We start from the raw sequence: 17,344 nt of genomic DNA, 5'->3' as shown, positions 1-17,344 counted from the left end.
TGAGGTTGTGAGACATAACAAAGCCTCTCTAGCTGAACTAAGCTATAATGTAAAAATTTGAAGCAACAAGAAGTCATATTTGTTTGCTGTAGTATAGAAAAACAGAGGACGTGAGCCAGCTGAGAGAAAGATAAATAAAAATTGAAGGAGACATAGAAATGAGAAATCAAGAGACATTTGAAACAATGAATCTGTTTTTTGGCTCACATAAAATACCTGACCTTAAATTACATAAACTCTCTCACTTGATTTTCTTGCAATATTTCTTCTTTTGGCTGAAATTAAAATTGTTTCTTTAATTGGAACCAGCAGAACAATAACTAATCTACTGTTTAATTATCTGGTTTATAAAGCCAACATTTTTTGGGAAGGATAGGGAAGTAGAAATAAAATCACAAAACTAACCCTCTGCTTTTCATGTAGTTTTATTTATTAATAATTTCAACTTTTATTTTAGATTCAGTGGGTACATGTGCAGGTTTGTTACTTGGCTATATTACGTGATGCTGAGATTTTGGGTATGATTGATCCTGTCACACAGTTACTGAGCATAGTACCCAATAGTTGGTTCAGTAACGAGATATATACAGGAAGAAGTACTGCAGCAACTCTCAAACTAAGGAAGATTTAATATGATATATGAGAAACTGAACTGTATATGCCATAAATACAAGATTATAGGACTCAATTTCATTTCCTACAAAACTCTTAAGAAGCAGTAATAAGAGGAAGTGGGGAAAGAGTGAAAAGAAAGTAAATACAAAAAATTTTTTTAAAAATCTTACTTGTATTTTTCAATTTATAGGATAGTGAATGGGGGAGATTAGGAGGAAATCATATTAATATACATGATTTGCTCTTCAGTAGAACAAATTTCTCACTACCATGGAAAAATACTACTGACTCACCAGAATGAAACAGGCCAGGGATGACCATTTTATTTTCTCTGGCTTGAGGAATTTATATCAGAACATAAAGAATGATTGTTCACATTTGTAATTTTGCAGCATTATGGGACAGACAATACTCTAAAATTATAAGAAAATAGAAGGCTTTGCTATGAAAGATAGATATCAATATTTATGTGACAGAATATCACTTAATGTACATTTATTATCCATCTATTAAATTCAAGACCTAATGTTGGATTCAGTGAGCAGAGTGGGAAATGAGACTCAACTCCTTCACTCTTAGAGTGAAGAAAATGAAATATTTGACCTTTGTTTTTGTTTCACAGTAGTAACAATTTTACTATATGTATGTATCTTGTTGTTATATGTTATGTATCTTATTTTACCTCAAATATACACAGTAAAATGTATTTAAAATAAATAAAGAAGCAAAGAGAAATTTGTAGGTGGTAGTAAATTACATGGTGACTGAGGTACAGATTTCATGGTCAACAAATACTGCAGTAAGAAGTCATATTTGTGTTCCCAATAAACTCCCAATTTGTATTAAAGACTATTAGCATGGTGATCAAAAACAGGATATTTGGAATAAATGTTCATTTTTTGTATTAGAGGGAACTGGTAATGGCAACTCTAGAGAGATTACTACAAATCAAACTCAGAATCCATAGAGTTAATCCATAGAGTTAATCAAAGTAAGAATCCATAGAGTTAATCAAAGAACCAAAAAAGTAAATGGAGGACAAAAGGTAAAGATCAGAGACATCAGAAACAGGATTACAGATATGAGAGCATATACCATTAGGAAACTTTACTTCCAAGTTAGAGCAAAAAAAATGTGTATTTAAAATTGAATATAACATTTTTTCTTTCTAGAATTTGAAAAATCACACGTGAAACTGTAGGTCAAAATGGTACACATCGTGCTACAATCAACATTTTTACATCATGATTATTCCTGAGATATATCTTAGTGATGTCTATGAAATTCAAGGCAAAGAATCTTTCAAGGACCCAGGGAGAAAAAAGCAAGTGACACACAAATGAAAGTAAACAAAACAAACAAAAACCAAAACAACAAAAAGGAAAAGACACATGAACCCAGGCTTTATGAGAAAATTCAAAACAAGAAGTTACTTTTTCCAGTTTCTAAAGAGTAAAAGTATTAATAAAATATTCAAGTTATGTAAACCCAGACTAGTTGTGGTTGATATTACTTTTAAAAAAGCTAGTCTTAGGAACGTTTTTCAGAACATCTCAAAGAAAAATTGAAAGAGCTTCTGCTGAAAGTGGATTTGTCATTTCAAAGAAGAAATTATCAAATAGTATAACCAAATAAAAATTGGAAGAGCAGGAAGAATTCAGAAAGAAGAGTAAAAAACATTTTGAAAAGAGAAAAAGAAAAGGTCAAACCTATCTTTCAACCTATCCTTGAGGATGTCATTTAATATCGTTTGATAGTATGTTTGCATTAATGAGGATGCCTAAGACCTCCTTGATTTTGTGTCTGCCTTATCAATAAGTACATAAAAGTCTTTGGCGACATCTGCCAAGTAACTGAGTTCTGCAATCTATCAGAGCTAACGTCTGGATCCCTTGAATCCTGGAAGCAATGGTTAAATAAATTATCATTCATGGTTTGGCAATAAATTGATTTAACTTAATTCATTTTAAAGGGAAGGCAATTTTACCTCCTGATTTTCAAATCTCCTTGTACTCACCTGTTTGTTTGTTAAAGACCACTTTATCTCCCTTTAGCTCATTTTTGTCTGTAATAAATATTAAGTGTTGATAACGGAGGTTTAAGGTATATCATCTTTTTTATTCAGGAGGATAAACATTTTAATGTAGATTTTCAATTAATAAATATTATCTCCAATATGTAAACATTAAATGCTCATTTTATAGATTAAAAAAGTAGATACTTAGTGATTTTTATCATAAATATAATAAAACCAGGATTTTATTATAAATCCTATATGTTCTGAAACATCATTCTTCTTTCTCACAGTCTTCTGCATACATGACCTGTAATCAAGAAACTTCAATAGTGCCAAGTGAGCTTAAGAATACTATTTTAAAAATATGCTGTTACAAACCAATGATTGGTTTATGTACATTAAGGTATTGGTGTTAAATTTGTCTAAAAATTTACATCATTTCAAAGAATTTTTGTAATATGAGTATGTTCTCAGTAAATTCATTTAAAAAAGAGAAACAGTTGCTTATTTGTTGAAAAACAGTAAAATATATATAATTAATATTTTTTAAAGTATATGAAAAGAAGACTAAGGTAGAAAAAGATAAAATGATTGACAGAGCAAGGGAAGAGGTAGGGGTGGTGGAGAGGCAGTGCTGACATTAGAAAGCACTGGCATCTGGCTGATATTCTGCACAGGGCCCACTGTCCACCCTGAGTGAAGTTAAGAACCTGTGATGGATAATCGTTCTACGCCTGACCTTAAATTTATTTGACATCATCTCCAGTGCCCTTTGCTGCAGCTCATGACCACACATGGACCCAGTTATCAGTCGGCTTAGCTTAAATCTAGAAATAATATATTCAGAAACTTCAATATCTGACCACGTCCCTTATCCTTCTAAGCTTTTTCATTTAACTACTCTGACTTCAATAAAATCTCAATTCCATCTTATATTCAACTCTTTCTTGTGAGTGTGGTCAACAATTTTTCTCATTACTTTTTCAGTCTAACTTTTTCATGACTTCTCATCTTCGAAGAAATACAAATCTCTGCCTTGTCTTGATCTTTACTCGGGGGGCTAAGCATTGCTAAAGAAAATTGGGCAACTCTACACATCAGCATCTTCTCCAATGCATAGTCAACCATTCTACAGCTCCAACTGTTGTATTTAGATTGCTCTCTCGCCCTTAATCTTTAGCTATGTCATATATTTTCTCTATTTCTTAAATACCTGTGCCTGACCTCTCCATCTGACTACTGATTTTATTAGATGGCTTCAACACTCACCATGCTGAAAAAATAGTGACAGAGAAACACACCCTAAAGTTTGTGTAACTAATTGCACAAATTCATGGTCTGCATTTACAGTCTCCCTTTCTTCTTTTTTCCCCAAATGAAATGAAAAATACATACTCTCTTCATAGCCTGCCATTACTATCAAATTTTCTCTCTCTCTCTCTCTCTCTCTCTCTCATGTGTGTGTGTTCCTACCTCCGTGGCTTCCACTTCTCTTTTGATAAACTTCTGTCCCTCATATAATTTCATTGTTGTTCTCATTACACCACAGAAACTGTTTTCATCTAGATTCTAACTAACCACCACGTCCATCATCAAATCACTCCATTTCAGTCCTTATTGTACTTGAGCTGGAGTAACATTCAGCCTCATTTTCCTATTTCTCCCTTTTGAATCTCTCTTTCCTGTATAGCCATGCCATTAGACTTGCCTAGTTTTTCTTTGACTACTCCAGTAGCTCTTTCCTTGACACTCTTTTTCCAGAACTGCCTTCCTGTTTCACTTTCACAGTTGCTAAGATTTCTCTGGATTATAGTCTAGGAACACTTTTCTTCTCACTCTACAAATTTCCCTTGATGACTTTCATCCAATTTCAGGTATTCATTAATAATTATATACCAATGACTCCCTAATCTAACTTGGGGAACTTTCCTCTCTCCTGAACCATATCCACCTAGATATTACACTTCTACATAATTGCCAAACTAAAATTATTATTTGAGTTAACCATTCACCATTTCCTCCACTGCCATCTTCAACAGTAATAAGAAATAAAAAATGATAACTTCATATAACCTGTCATCCAGGCTTAAAACAAATCAAGTTATGAATTTTTCCTCTTCTCCTCATTCTCACGTCCAGTTATCAATTCCTAACTGCATGCTCCAATTCTCTCTCAAGCCCATATAATTCTTTTTATCTCCAGAGTCACTAACTGGATTACATCTCCAATGCCTCTAATCTGCCCCCAGCCCTCACCGTTACATATAATCACTATCTTGTCGCCTGTCTCAACTTTTCTCCACTCTGTTCTGTAGCAAGATAGTAAGAGCACTAAATCTGGAATCAGAATACTTTTACAATTGAATCCTGCCTGTCCTACTTGTGAGCTCATGAGACTCTGGGAGATATTCACTTAAATGTATTTTATTACATAAAGTGAATGATATTCACTTTATCATGAAGCTATTGGGAAGTTATATAAGATAAAAGCTGTATGAAAATGCCTAAATCATGACCCTTGACATTTAATCTATAAATACTTCCTCTTGCTAACATTATTATTATATTAAAACAGAAATTTCTACATACTGTTCCCTTGCTTGCATCTATCTGATCACTGGCTTCTTCTCCTCTTTGGGAAAAATCTCAACTCCTAAACATACCTAATGATGCCTTGAAGTCCGCTCGGCCTTCTTAGCTCTCTAGCTTCACAATTGAGGCCTGACCCACTCATGTTATTTGCATACTCCCAACAGTGCATTTCTCCCCATTCAGAAATGGGACAGGAGAAACTGTTTGAGGCAACAACAATGAGTAAGGTTTTTACACAGGAAAAAGTTTGGCAATATAAAAAACTAGAAAGGAGGCTGTCATGGCTCAACTGTAGGAAGTAAGAAGATTCTGTTGAATTTATAAAAAGCTTCCAAATCATTGAAAACTTTTAGGTCAAGGATTCTCATCCTTGGCACTACTGATGTTTTAGGCCAGATAATGACTTGTTGTGGGAGACTGCTCTGTGTATTTTAGGATGTTTCACAGTATCCCGGCCCTTACTCTCTGGATATCAGTAGCACCTTTCCAGATGTGACTATCAAAAATGTCCTCACATATTGCCAAATGTCTCCTAGGATGCAAAATTACCCTTGGTTGATAATTACTCTTATAAGCTAAAGAGTATGATAATTTTTAATCTAGAAAGGGAAAAAAAGGGACTGTGAAAAATTCGAAGGAATAATTTGACATGTTCTAATTTACGTTCTATACAACTCACTTTGACAATGAGGTTGGAGAGGCTTTCCACATAAACATTGAACCCTTACAGATTGGTAATAAGATTTGATGATTTATTATGAAACAGGTGCCATATCCTCAATTAACAAAAAGATATCAAGGAAGTCTCCTTGACGTGAAGAGACAGGAGCATGGAGATAAGGAGCACTGTGGCAGTTTGTAGACGTCTCAAAGGAAGAGAGAAGAGTGTTTTAACTGAGGGCAAGAGGAGTGATTATCCAGGAGCAGCAGTGGAGTGGTTGGACAATACTGTCCCTGCTCTTCACAGAGGTACTGAGGTTCCAGAAAGCCCTCTACTAGAGAATGTTAAAGAGCATTTTTTTTTCCTGTGGGATGAACTGCCCACTCATCCCAAAGTGATGATGTGAAGGTTGCCCATATAGTTTTTTACATTAAACTGGGATTCTTGGCTGGGCGCGGTGGCTCACACCTGTAATCCCAGCACTTTGAGAGGCCGAGGAGGGCGGATCACAAGGTCAGGAGTTTGAGACCAACCTGGCCAATATGGTGAAACCCCATCTCTACTAAAAATACAAAATAATTAGCCGAGAGTGGTGATGCATGCCTGTAATCCCAGCCACTCGGGAGGCTGAGGCAAGAGAATCACTTGAACCCGGGAGGCGGAGGTTGCAGTGAGCAGAGATCGCTCCACTGCACTCCAGCCTGGGTGACAGAGCGAGACTCCGTCTAAAAATAAATAAATAAATAAATAAACAAACTGGGATTCCTGTGGGTATAGCAAAAAACATAGAGAGTTCAAAAATAGGAAGAATATTAAAAAGGAATTTAGAGCAATGTGTTAGTGAGAGTAACTGGTAGATAGTTGAGGATTGATTTTATATTGTCATTAAAATGCAAATATGCTCATGTTGTTCTCCCAAGAGAACCCTTCTCTGGCTTCCATTACTATCAGGGTAAAAGGAAACTCCCTCTTGTGGTTTATGGGGCTTGAATATGCTGAGTCCCACTTACCTCTATAGCTCCCAATCATTCCATAGGTGCCTTAGAACCTTTGCACTTTCTTCAATTTCCTCAGATTTACATTTAGTGAGAGGGGGCATATTAAATTAAAGAGTAACTTATGTTAAGTGATAAGATAAAAATTGAGAATGATGAGTTGGTGAGTCCTTGGTTTCTATTTTAAATAAGGAGATCAGGGAAAATTTCAATGTCAAGTGATACTTGAAAGTGGGGATGGCCGGGCCTGGTGGCTCATGCCTGTAATCCCAGTACTTTGGGAGGCTGAGGCAGGCAGATCATCTGAGGTTGGGAGTTCGAGACCAGCCTGACCAACATGGAGAAACCCCATCTCTACTAAAAATACAAAATCAGCCAGGAGTGGTGGCGGGCACCTGTAATCCCAGCTACTTGGGAGGCTGAGGAAGGAGAATTGCTTGAACCTGGGAGGCGGAGGTTGTGGTGAGCTGAGATCGTGTCATTACACTCCCACCTGGGCAACGAAAGCAAAACTCCATCTCAAAACAAAAAAGAAAAGAAAAAAGAAAGCAGGGACATGGTTAGCCTATCCCTCAAGGCATCCGTGTCCTGGCATGATTGGAAGCAAGATTGTGTGGAAGATGGGGCTAGCATAATGCTGAATTATCTTGTAAAGGTCAAATAGCCAGAACCTGTAGAAAAGTAGTTGATAGTGAGTAAAGGATCATGAGTTTAAAAATGGTACTCACACAAAGATATTCAGAATCAATGAAAGCTAACCTCAGCATCTGTTCTTTCTTTGTATAGCTTTTATTGCTCTTTAAAATTACATATTTAGTGTGCTTTGAGATATTATTGTTGCTGCAATTTTATGTTTTAATACTCAACCAGGTCATATCTCTATTAGATCAGGACCCAAAGCTCCTTGCCTAACTATTGCTCAACCAAGTACCTAGACTTAAGTAGGTTCTTCCCTAATATTTGTTACTATATAAGACTATTTAAGGTCATAAAATGTCTACAATTAACTAAAATATGTTACTAAATAAACTACAAATTATAGTGTTTATTATAATTTAGATATTTCATATGTAATAATTGCAATGCTTATGAAAGTGAAAAGAATTTGTGATATGGTTTCACTGTGTCCCCACTCAAATCTCATCTTGAATTGTAGCCCCCATAACCCCTGCGTGTCATTGAGGGACCCAGTAGGAGGTAATTGAATCATGGGGTGGTTTTTCCTGTGCTGTTCTCCTGATAGTGAATAAGCCTCATGAAATCTGATGGTTTTATAAAGGTAAGTTGCCCTACACATGCCCTCTTGCCTGCCACCATGTAAGACGTGCTTTTGCTTCTCCTTTGTCCTCTGCCATGATTGTAAGGCCGCCCCAGCCATGTGGAACTGAGAGTCCATTAAGCCTCTTTTTCTTCATAGATTACCCACTAGCAAGTATTTCTTCATAGTAGTATGAAAATGGACTAACACAACAGTATATATATGAAGACACTAAGAAATAATTTTTAAAAATAAGAAATAGTTTAAGAAAAATTACCCAGATTGTTTATGGTTATAAATCTAGAATATTAAAAAATTTAACCCAGATCTCCAAAATTTACCCTCATATCATTGCATTCCATATCCCTTTATTATAGACAGGAGTTTGCTTTTAGAAACCCATAGCGAAATTTAATATTGTACAGCACATGTTATTTTTATGTATTTTCTTTCAATAATTCTAGCTTTACTCATAAAATTTCAAGTACACTGGGACAGATAAGAATAAAAGCTGAGAATATAAACAAGAAATTCTGGTTAGCATAACAGTAGTTGTACTTGAATGTGACTTTGAGAAAACTTAATAAAATCATAGATCTTTTTAGACCTCATTTATTAACTGAGTATTGTATGCACATACACACTGTTTTCCTTTCTTCTACTTGTTAGTTTTTTATAAAATTCTACTGGGAATGAATATTGATAACCTGTCATAATTTTCACCTGAAAAATCATCTTTCATATTGTTCTTGATTTCATTGCCTCTGGACTTAACATTTCCTCTTTGAATATCTGAGGCATTATTTTATTAAGTATTGATGTCATTTTTTAAAGTTATTTGAGATCACTCTTTTTAACTTTTAAAAATAATCAATACAGCATTTGTTATCCTCCATTCTTTCTTGTCTCCCTGGAACCCAAGATTTTTTAAAAATATTTTTAAGTGGTTTAGTAAGTAGGTTAGCTAATACTTTTAAAAACGTAGTATATAATCCATCCATTGTTTATATTTGCTATGCATGACACCCTTCATGCAAACATCTCAGAATGCTTTTTCTGTTATTACTGTATAACAGAATATACAATTAAATGGCAAGTTGCAATCAATAAGTCTAGACCTGATTTAAACTTAGCCAACTTTTTGTATCAATAAATATAAAAGTAAAACAATAACAAAAATTAAAAGCAAGGGTAAGCACATTATTATCATCCAAAATCACAGAAGCCCAACAAGATATCAATCCAGCAACACTTTGCTTTGTGTGTCTTTAAAAAAATTGAAAAAAATCATATCAAATTTTTTTTCTTGGAGTATCCATTAGGATAAAATAAAAATTGTTTTATTCCATCTCTTCAAATAGATTACTAAAAATCCAAAAAAAGCATGTAGATTCTATATCTGCTGTCTTATCCAAAGACTTAAAGACCTTGTCTCTCTGGATGGGGAAAGATAATTCCTGTCTTCTAGACATTCTTTCAGGAAGAGATAGGAAGCCTTCAATGGCATTTCTGTGGAAAATCATAAAATTGTATTGTCTTAAAAGACTTTATAGATGAAGCTTTCAGAGAAGCATGAAATCATCTCAAAGATAGTCACCAACTTCAAGCTAGTGAACTTTTACCCAAATAGTTTATAAGGCAGGAAAAAAGAAACTCTAGGGCCAACTGATTTTTTTCTCCTTCAAATTGATTAACTATCCTCTTTACCTGTCAATAGTGAACAGATCCAACATAAAGCATTACTTGCTAAAAGAACCATATAAGACAGTTAACTTTTCATATTTTACTCTTTCTTGAAAGCTAATAATGCTGACTTATTTTGATCCTTTAAAAATACACGTTTAAAATAGCATTTGTTATTTGTGGTAGCTCAGGCATCAACAAGGACAACAACTTTAAAGCAATTTGTTATTGACCTCAAACACAAGTTGGCTAGGTACATAGCGACCGAACCAGACCTGAAAAACTGGATTTTGACACGGTATCTAGCTTGGGGCTGGACAAAAATTAAATATTTAACTATCTTATTTAACAGTACTAAATGAGACATAATTTATACTCGTAAGAAAGACTAGCAAAATTTTTCATTATTTGTTCTAAAATCCCCTCTCCTCCTCATCCTCTTACTATCTCATATTTCTTTTTATCCCCTTATTGTGAATTCACCTTAACCTTAACAGATGTCAATACTGGTTCTGACTTCCCCAAAGTATCCACTTTTCCCTCTTAGACAATCGTATAGCACTATCTATCTTTCAGAACACTTACCACTGTGTGAAATTGAGGATGATACAGTTTTATTTAGAATGATCTCTCCAACTGAGGGAGAAGAGAGACCGTATCTGTTTTGCTCTGTAAGTCTGGGGCCTAGAACAAAGAGGTGTACATAATAACTACTCAATAAATACGTGTAGAATTGATATCTTCTACTTTTGCCATCCGAATTACTTTCTAGAATCTCCTTACAAATGGCTAGTCCACAGATAATATAATTCACTATTGTTTTTTGGCGCTATAGTCCATTTATTTTTCTAGTTTAAACAAGGCCCTGGCTTGTTTTGTTTAATTTTTTAAATCAGATGATATTTCAGCACTTTCTTTATGTAAAAAATATATAAGGCCAAGAATTTGAGGTTGTGGAGAAAATTAGAAAATGAGACATTGCTGTTACTTTCTCCCTTTAAGTTAGCACAGATTTTCTCTTCAATCTGTGTATAGAAGTTTCAGAGTGGAGAATAATGCAACATCACAGTGTGGGAGATCACTAATGAAAAGACGCTTTCAGCTGATACTCCAATCAGGTGGACATTATTAAGAGAATTCTACACTAGTACTTTGAAGAATGAATATGTTTACAAATTATCTAATTCACAATGATGCTGTTTCACCATGAAAATACAGTGATACTCAGAAACATTTAATTGTGTAAATATTGTAAAAAAGTGTAGTTTCAATTGGAAGTGCAATCACTCATCTCTCTTTTCTACACACTTTATATATTCTTTAATTCTTCTAGTTCTACCAAAAGAAAGTATTGCCACTGCCAAATTTTATTCTCATTTCTAATTACTTTTCCTTCTTTTTTCCTTTGAATTTTATTTGTGCATGTGCAACTTTTATATGGAAATATCCAAACTAAGTCTGACCCTAATCTCAATAATATTCATAGGATATAAAACACAGAACAGAAAATTTGCTTCAAAATTTATAGACGTAAATATTGTTTTCTTGGGAGGCCTAGGAGGAAAGATTGCTTGAGCCCACAAGTTCATGACCGGCCTGGACAACATAGCAAGACCTTGTCTCTACAAAAAATATTTTTAAAATTTAAAAATTAGTTGGACACAGTAGCACATGCCTGTAGTTTCAGCTACTTGGGAGTCTATATATACATAGCTTTCATATATGAAATTGCTAATCCATTTATGTATTTTTCTTATATAAGAGCATTGAGAAATTAAAACTAAATGATTCTTTCTCTTGCATGATACTGGCTTACTAGTTCACTGATATAATAAAGAACATGAGTTCTTGTATCTAGTTTGTACACATTATAACTTATGCAATTTCATTTCTATTTTTGGGATATATTTTACCCATTTTAAAGTCATGCACCTGGCTGAAATTGTTTCTAAGTTCACATCCACAACAAAGGGTCTATGATTCTTTTGTTTTTCTCCTTTTTCCATTATAGCAAACTATTTTTACCATTATTTCTTTCAGGTCGTTTAGATAATATTTTGACCACATAATTTCAAAGATATATAACCAACACTTACGAAATACAAATATGGCTTGACACATATAATTTGGTGATGCAGTTAAATATTATGGATTTCATCTTACCACCATTTTATTTCCAGAAACCCATTACTTGGTGTCAGATTTTGCTTTATTACTTGATTATATGCTTTCTATCATGAAGCTGGACTAATTATCTTTGAAATAATACTATTGGAAGGATAAAACCATAATCAAAACCTGTTCTTTTTTCAAAATGGTATATTTTTCATGATTCAAACTATATAAAGTTAAATATTGTCTTTCTATTAGTTAGTTCCCTTGTATTCATTTGCCTAAGTCTCTGAAATTCATAATAAAGATGAGGAGGAATCACTGAAGTTGAAAGCTAACTAAAGGGTGAGAGAATATGTAACACAATGCTCTGAATTAACTTTATATAATAGGGCATTGTGACATTTGTATAAATGGTGAAAGAGGAATGTATGCTATGACTTCAACGAGAATTTGTTTTTGAGACCTTAAGACAGTTCAGCAGAGAATTCAGACCTAGAATTTAAAGGGCAGAATAAGACCTATTAAGTAATTCAGTTCCTTCTATAAAGACAAAGAGAAAGGATGTGAAAATGTAATCACTCATTTTCTGAAAGCTGAGATGTAAGAATCAACCTAAGGATGGCTAGGATATTAGTAGCAAATAGAAAGATTCAGTGGCTGCTTTAAGTTGACAGCAATTGTCTGGCTTCTGCTGTGAATTCAGATTGCTAAACAAAGTTATGCTTACTTGCAGAAATCATAACAAACACCACTGAGACTGAAACCTAAAATGCATTTTATTTTGTGGATTAAAGTAATATAACACAAAGAACTCTGTGATACATCACTTTTCCATCATTAATATCCATCTGTAAGTTGATTCAGGCTGATGATAAACTCCGTCATATCATCATTTTTTTCTACACTAAAAAAGGGATAAGACAAAGAGAAGAGAAAACTTCCTTGTGTTAATGGAAATCCAAGGCCTGCTTTTATTTGTGCATATGAAGAATGATAGTCTTGCAAATGTGCTTTCATTTTTAAAGTAATTAATCATCCAGGAAATAAAGTTCCATCGGTAGGAGACAAATATGGGGAAACATCCTAGATCATAGGCTCTACAATGCAGAAATTAATTTTATAAATATGAGAAAATCATTCTAGAGGAAAAAAATGAAAATAAAAATTTATATTTCCCCAATTATTCATATTGTAAGTAAATATACTATACTTTGGGGAGTATGATTTTTTCTTTCATATAAATTTAATAGCTGCTATTTTATTATTATTAAACTATAGAAATATGCTAAGCTATTTAAAATAAATTCTAATCTTCATAAAGTAGTATATTGATTAATATCCAGTTTTTTATCCTTTTATATGTCATTTGTCTTCTATGGATGTATCTATTAAAAAGTTTTTATGAAATGAACAAAAGAATGAAAAAATACATGGGTCTAAACCCTGTACTAGCCTATACTATGGAAGAACAGTAAGCAACTTCAATAGTCAGTCTTGTCATTTAAACTTCTACCACAAATATTAAAATAGTATTATTTGATTAAGTTACACTGCCTTTGTTAATTTTTGTAGATATCAACAAATGTTAGTGTAGATTAATTTCATAAACATATATTAACCTTTTTGGGGGGGAGTTTAATGTATTATGACTTCAAATATATTGTAACATCTTTGAAGGCAGAAATTAATAATATTCTCTTCTGGTCCATGAAAGTAGTTGGCATCTCTAGCTAGACTTTAAAATTTTTCCAAATGAATTCCATTCATTTTGCATGTTTGCCACAAAATTTATGTTGTGATTCTATGACTTTCAATAATTCCAAACACATTAACCTTTATCATGCTTCTCTTAAGCTTATTTAAGTTCAGTTTACTTTACCATACTCGGGCATTAAGAAACAACCACAGATTTCAAGTGTATCCAGAATAAGAAATTAAAACTCACATAAAGCAGATTTCCAATAAGCCCTGCTACATGTAAATTTGGGCTAATTGAATCTAGTAAAGAAATATGTCTTTTATCATATAGCCTAAATTATTCATAAAATATATTTGAAGCTTCTTGGAAAATATAAATTAAAACTCATTTCTACTTCACACCAAGAAAATAACACATTACATGTATTAAAGTATAACTTTTAAACATTGTGAGAAACTATACAGGATGTGTTTATAATCTTAGATTGTTAAATACTTTTCTTAGTGTGATGCTACATAGAAAAATATTTTCTAATGGTAAAATACATCTTTATAAAACTAGCAATATTTGGAATGCATAAACTGATTACCTGTGAATTCTTCTAATCCTTTTTTATTCAGAAAAATAATCACACAACTTGACAAATATATGTCTTTATGCTTGTTAAATGCAGTGTTATTTGTAATAGCAAAATCTAGAAAACGCCATAGGTCATCTGGAGAAATTTTGTAATATAAATTATGATCTGTCCACATAATGACGTACAATACAGCTAATATGTTTATATGGAAAGATACAGAGTTTTCTTGTTAAGTAAATAAAGCACATACATCTATATATATAATAGTATCTTTTTGTGGTTTTTGGTGCATACATAGAAAACAGTCTTATTAGTAATTGTATATTTTGAGTGAAATAACAGATTTTCTTTTGTTTTGTTTATAATGATTTATATATGAAAGTATGCCTGCTTTCAGACTTTAGAAGTAACTTGGCCAAGTAAAATTAGGAAAAACAATGTAACTTTCAACATTTAAATACTCAATTTGTTTGTTTTTCTACAAAGAACAAGTACAACTTTTATCCAAAATTATTTTTATTTTATTTTATTAGTTTACTGATGCTATATTCTAATCAGTAAGTTTTAAAATGCTGTCATTATACTTAAAATATAATATATAAAAAGCGGTGTAATGGTTGCTCAAAAAGTTCAGCATGGAATTTAATATGATTCAGTAATTTGACATCAAGCTATGTACCCAAAATAATTGAAGGCAGTGATAGGGACAGATACTTGTACACCAACGTTCATAGGAGTATTAATCACAATAGCCAAAAGATGGAAACAACTCAAATGTTCGTTAACAGGTTAATTGATAAAACGTGGTATACACATACAATAGAATGCTATTCAGCTTTAAAAAGAAAAAAATACAGATAAATGCTACAACATGCTTGAGCCTTAAAAACATTATTCTAAGTTGAATATGACGTACACAAAAGGGCAAATATTATAAGAGTCAGTTTATATAAGGTTTCTGAAATAGGCCGTTTTATAGAGACATGAAGCAATATAGTGGTTACCAGAGCCAGGGGGAGGTGATAATGGGGAATTATTTTTCAATTGGTTCAGAGTTTCAGTTTGGGATTATGAAATACTTCTGGAGATGGATAATGGTGATGGTTGCACAGCATTATGAATATAATTAACGCCTGTGAATTGTGCACTTAAAATTGCCTACAAAGGTAAATTACATGCGATGTGTATTTTACCACAACTGGAATTTAAAAATATGTGCTATTTTATTTTTTTCTGAAACAAAAAGACTGCACATTAAAACTGCATGCAATTTAATGTCCCAAATACATTGTTCTATTTCTTAGTTAAAATCAATGACTCAGATTCAGTTACAGAATCATGGGAAATTAGCAATATAATTTTTTCACATATGCTGACTAGATTTATTGCTGGTTGGATGAATGATTCTTTCAGTGTTTTACCTGAGGCAGTTATACGGACTATGCACCTTTAACATTTGTTTGGCCTATAATAAATGTTGTACAAATCAATCTTCTTGATATGGTATTATGAACAGTAAAGCTTTTATTTTTAATGAATTTCCTTGACAATTTGGCCAGAACCCAGTTGAAAATTAGTTCTAAGTTAGCAATTTTAGGAAAAAAAAATCAAACAACAAAAGATAGCCTAATCCTAATTTATATCGAACATTTTAATTCATACGAAAATAGAATTTTCGTTATTCCAACTTTTTAAACTCTGAAGTATTAAAAGAATTTCACTAAATATAAACTTCCTTGGTTTCATATGGCTGGTTGGTTTCAATATTAAAGGTTTTCTTTTTCTATTGTATGTCACATTTTTATGAATGCATAGTATGTTGGAAATTAACTCTGAGGAATTGTATGCTTTTTGGTTTTTGTTGTTAAATATTTACTAAGCCCCTTTAAAATGTGGCTTTTTGATACATACATTTATATTAAAATATTTTGTATATTTAAATAAATACACTTTACATCTCTCTTTGAAGACAACTTTTATACTACTAATATTTAAAGCATCATGCCTAAATGATTGCATTACTCTGTAATTGCTGCTTACAACAATGAATATAATAATCTTAGAGTATCTTACTATCAAAAGTGGAGAAAAGAGGACATTTTTATAGTTCACTAGATGGATATGCTGTTGGATGAACTGGAGCCAAACACTGTGTATACTAACATATATCTGTTACAGTTTACCCTGAGAGTGATTCTGAGAATACACTGGTAACATTTTATTAAAATTTACTCTTCATATCACTATCACAGACCTGGATGAAGCCACAAGACATGTTGACCTGAGTCTAGCCTGATGTGGATTGCAGGCTAAGTCACAGAAATACACATCCACATAGAGCTAGAAAACATGAAATTGTACACCGAAAGTTACAAAGTTTATAACATATTGTTTATTTGTCTCCAAGTTTATTTGTTCGCTTTATCATTCTCATAAAATTAGGAAATAAAAATCTACTTTATCGCTTCTAAGATACCACAGTTTGAAAATTGCAGGTGAATATAAGAGATCATGGGCACTTACTAGAATTCATATGAAGAGCAGGCCTAAGACTTTAAGGTTCACTGTAGTTCCCAACAAAAACTTCCTTGCAGGAGGAGACAGACCAAGCTTAAGCAAAAATTGCTGAACATAGAATTCAAAAATAGCAAGGCAGCAACATTGGATCTAAAATATGAAGATACTCATCTATTGAAGGAGTGTCCATAGGAGGTAAATCTGAGAACCATATTATACGAATTGTAAATAATTAGCAGCAAGTTAGATAGGAGTGAGCTCTCTAAGAGTTAAACTTGGAATAGTACACTGGCCCAATTCAAAATTAGGCAGAACTCATCTTTTAAAAGCACAGAAAAATCTCTAATTTCAAGATGAACAACTAAAAATACGATGATTAAATTGATGCAAAAATATTTTAAGGAAAATATGTAAATGAGCTGAATCCTGTGTAAATAATAAATGCATGAGAGAAAATATGAGTATAAATCAGATGAACTCAAAATGAGCTTAAAAATTAAGAAAGTTATGGAAGTACAAGAAAATTGATAAATCAGAAAATATAAAGCTCAAAAACAAGATAATGAGCAAAGGGCAAGGGTACAATGAAAGGAAAATAACACTAGTAAATAA

Source organism: Pongo abelii, chromosome 14 (assembly GCF_028885655.2).
Source record: "Pongo abelii isolate AG06213 chromosome 14, NHGRI_mPonAbe1-v2.0_pri, whole genome shotgun sequence".
Lineage (NCBI taxonomy): Eukaryota > Metazoa > Chordata > Mammalia > Primates > Hominidae > Pongo > Pongo abelii.
This window is presented reverse-complemented; position numbering follows the sequence as displayed.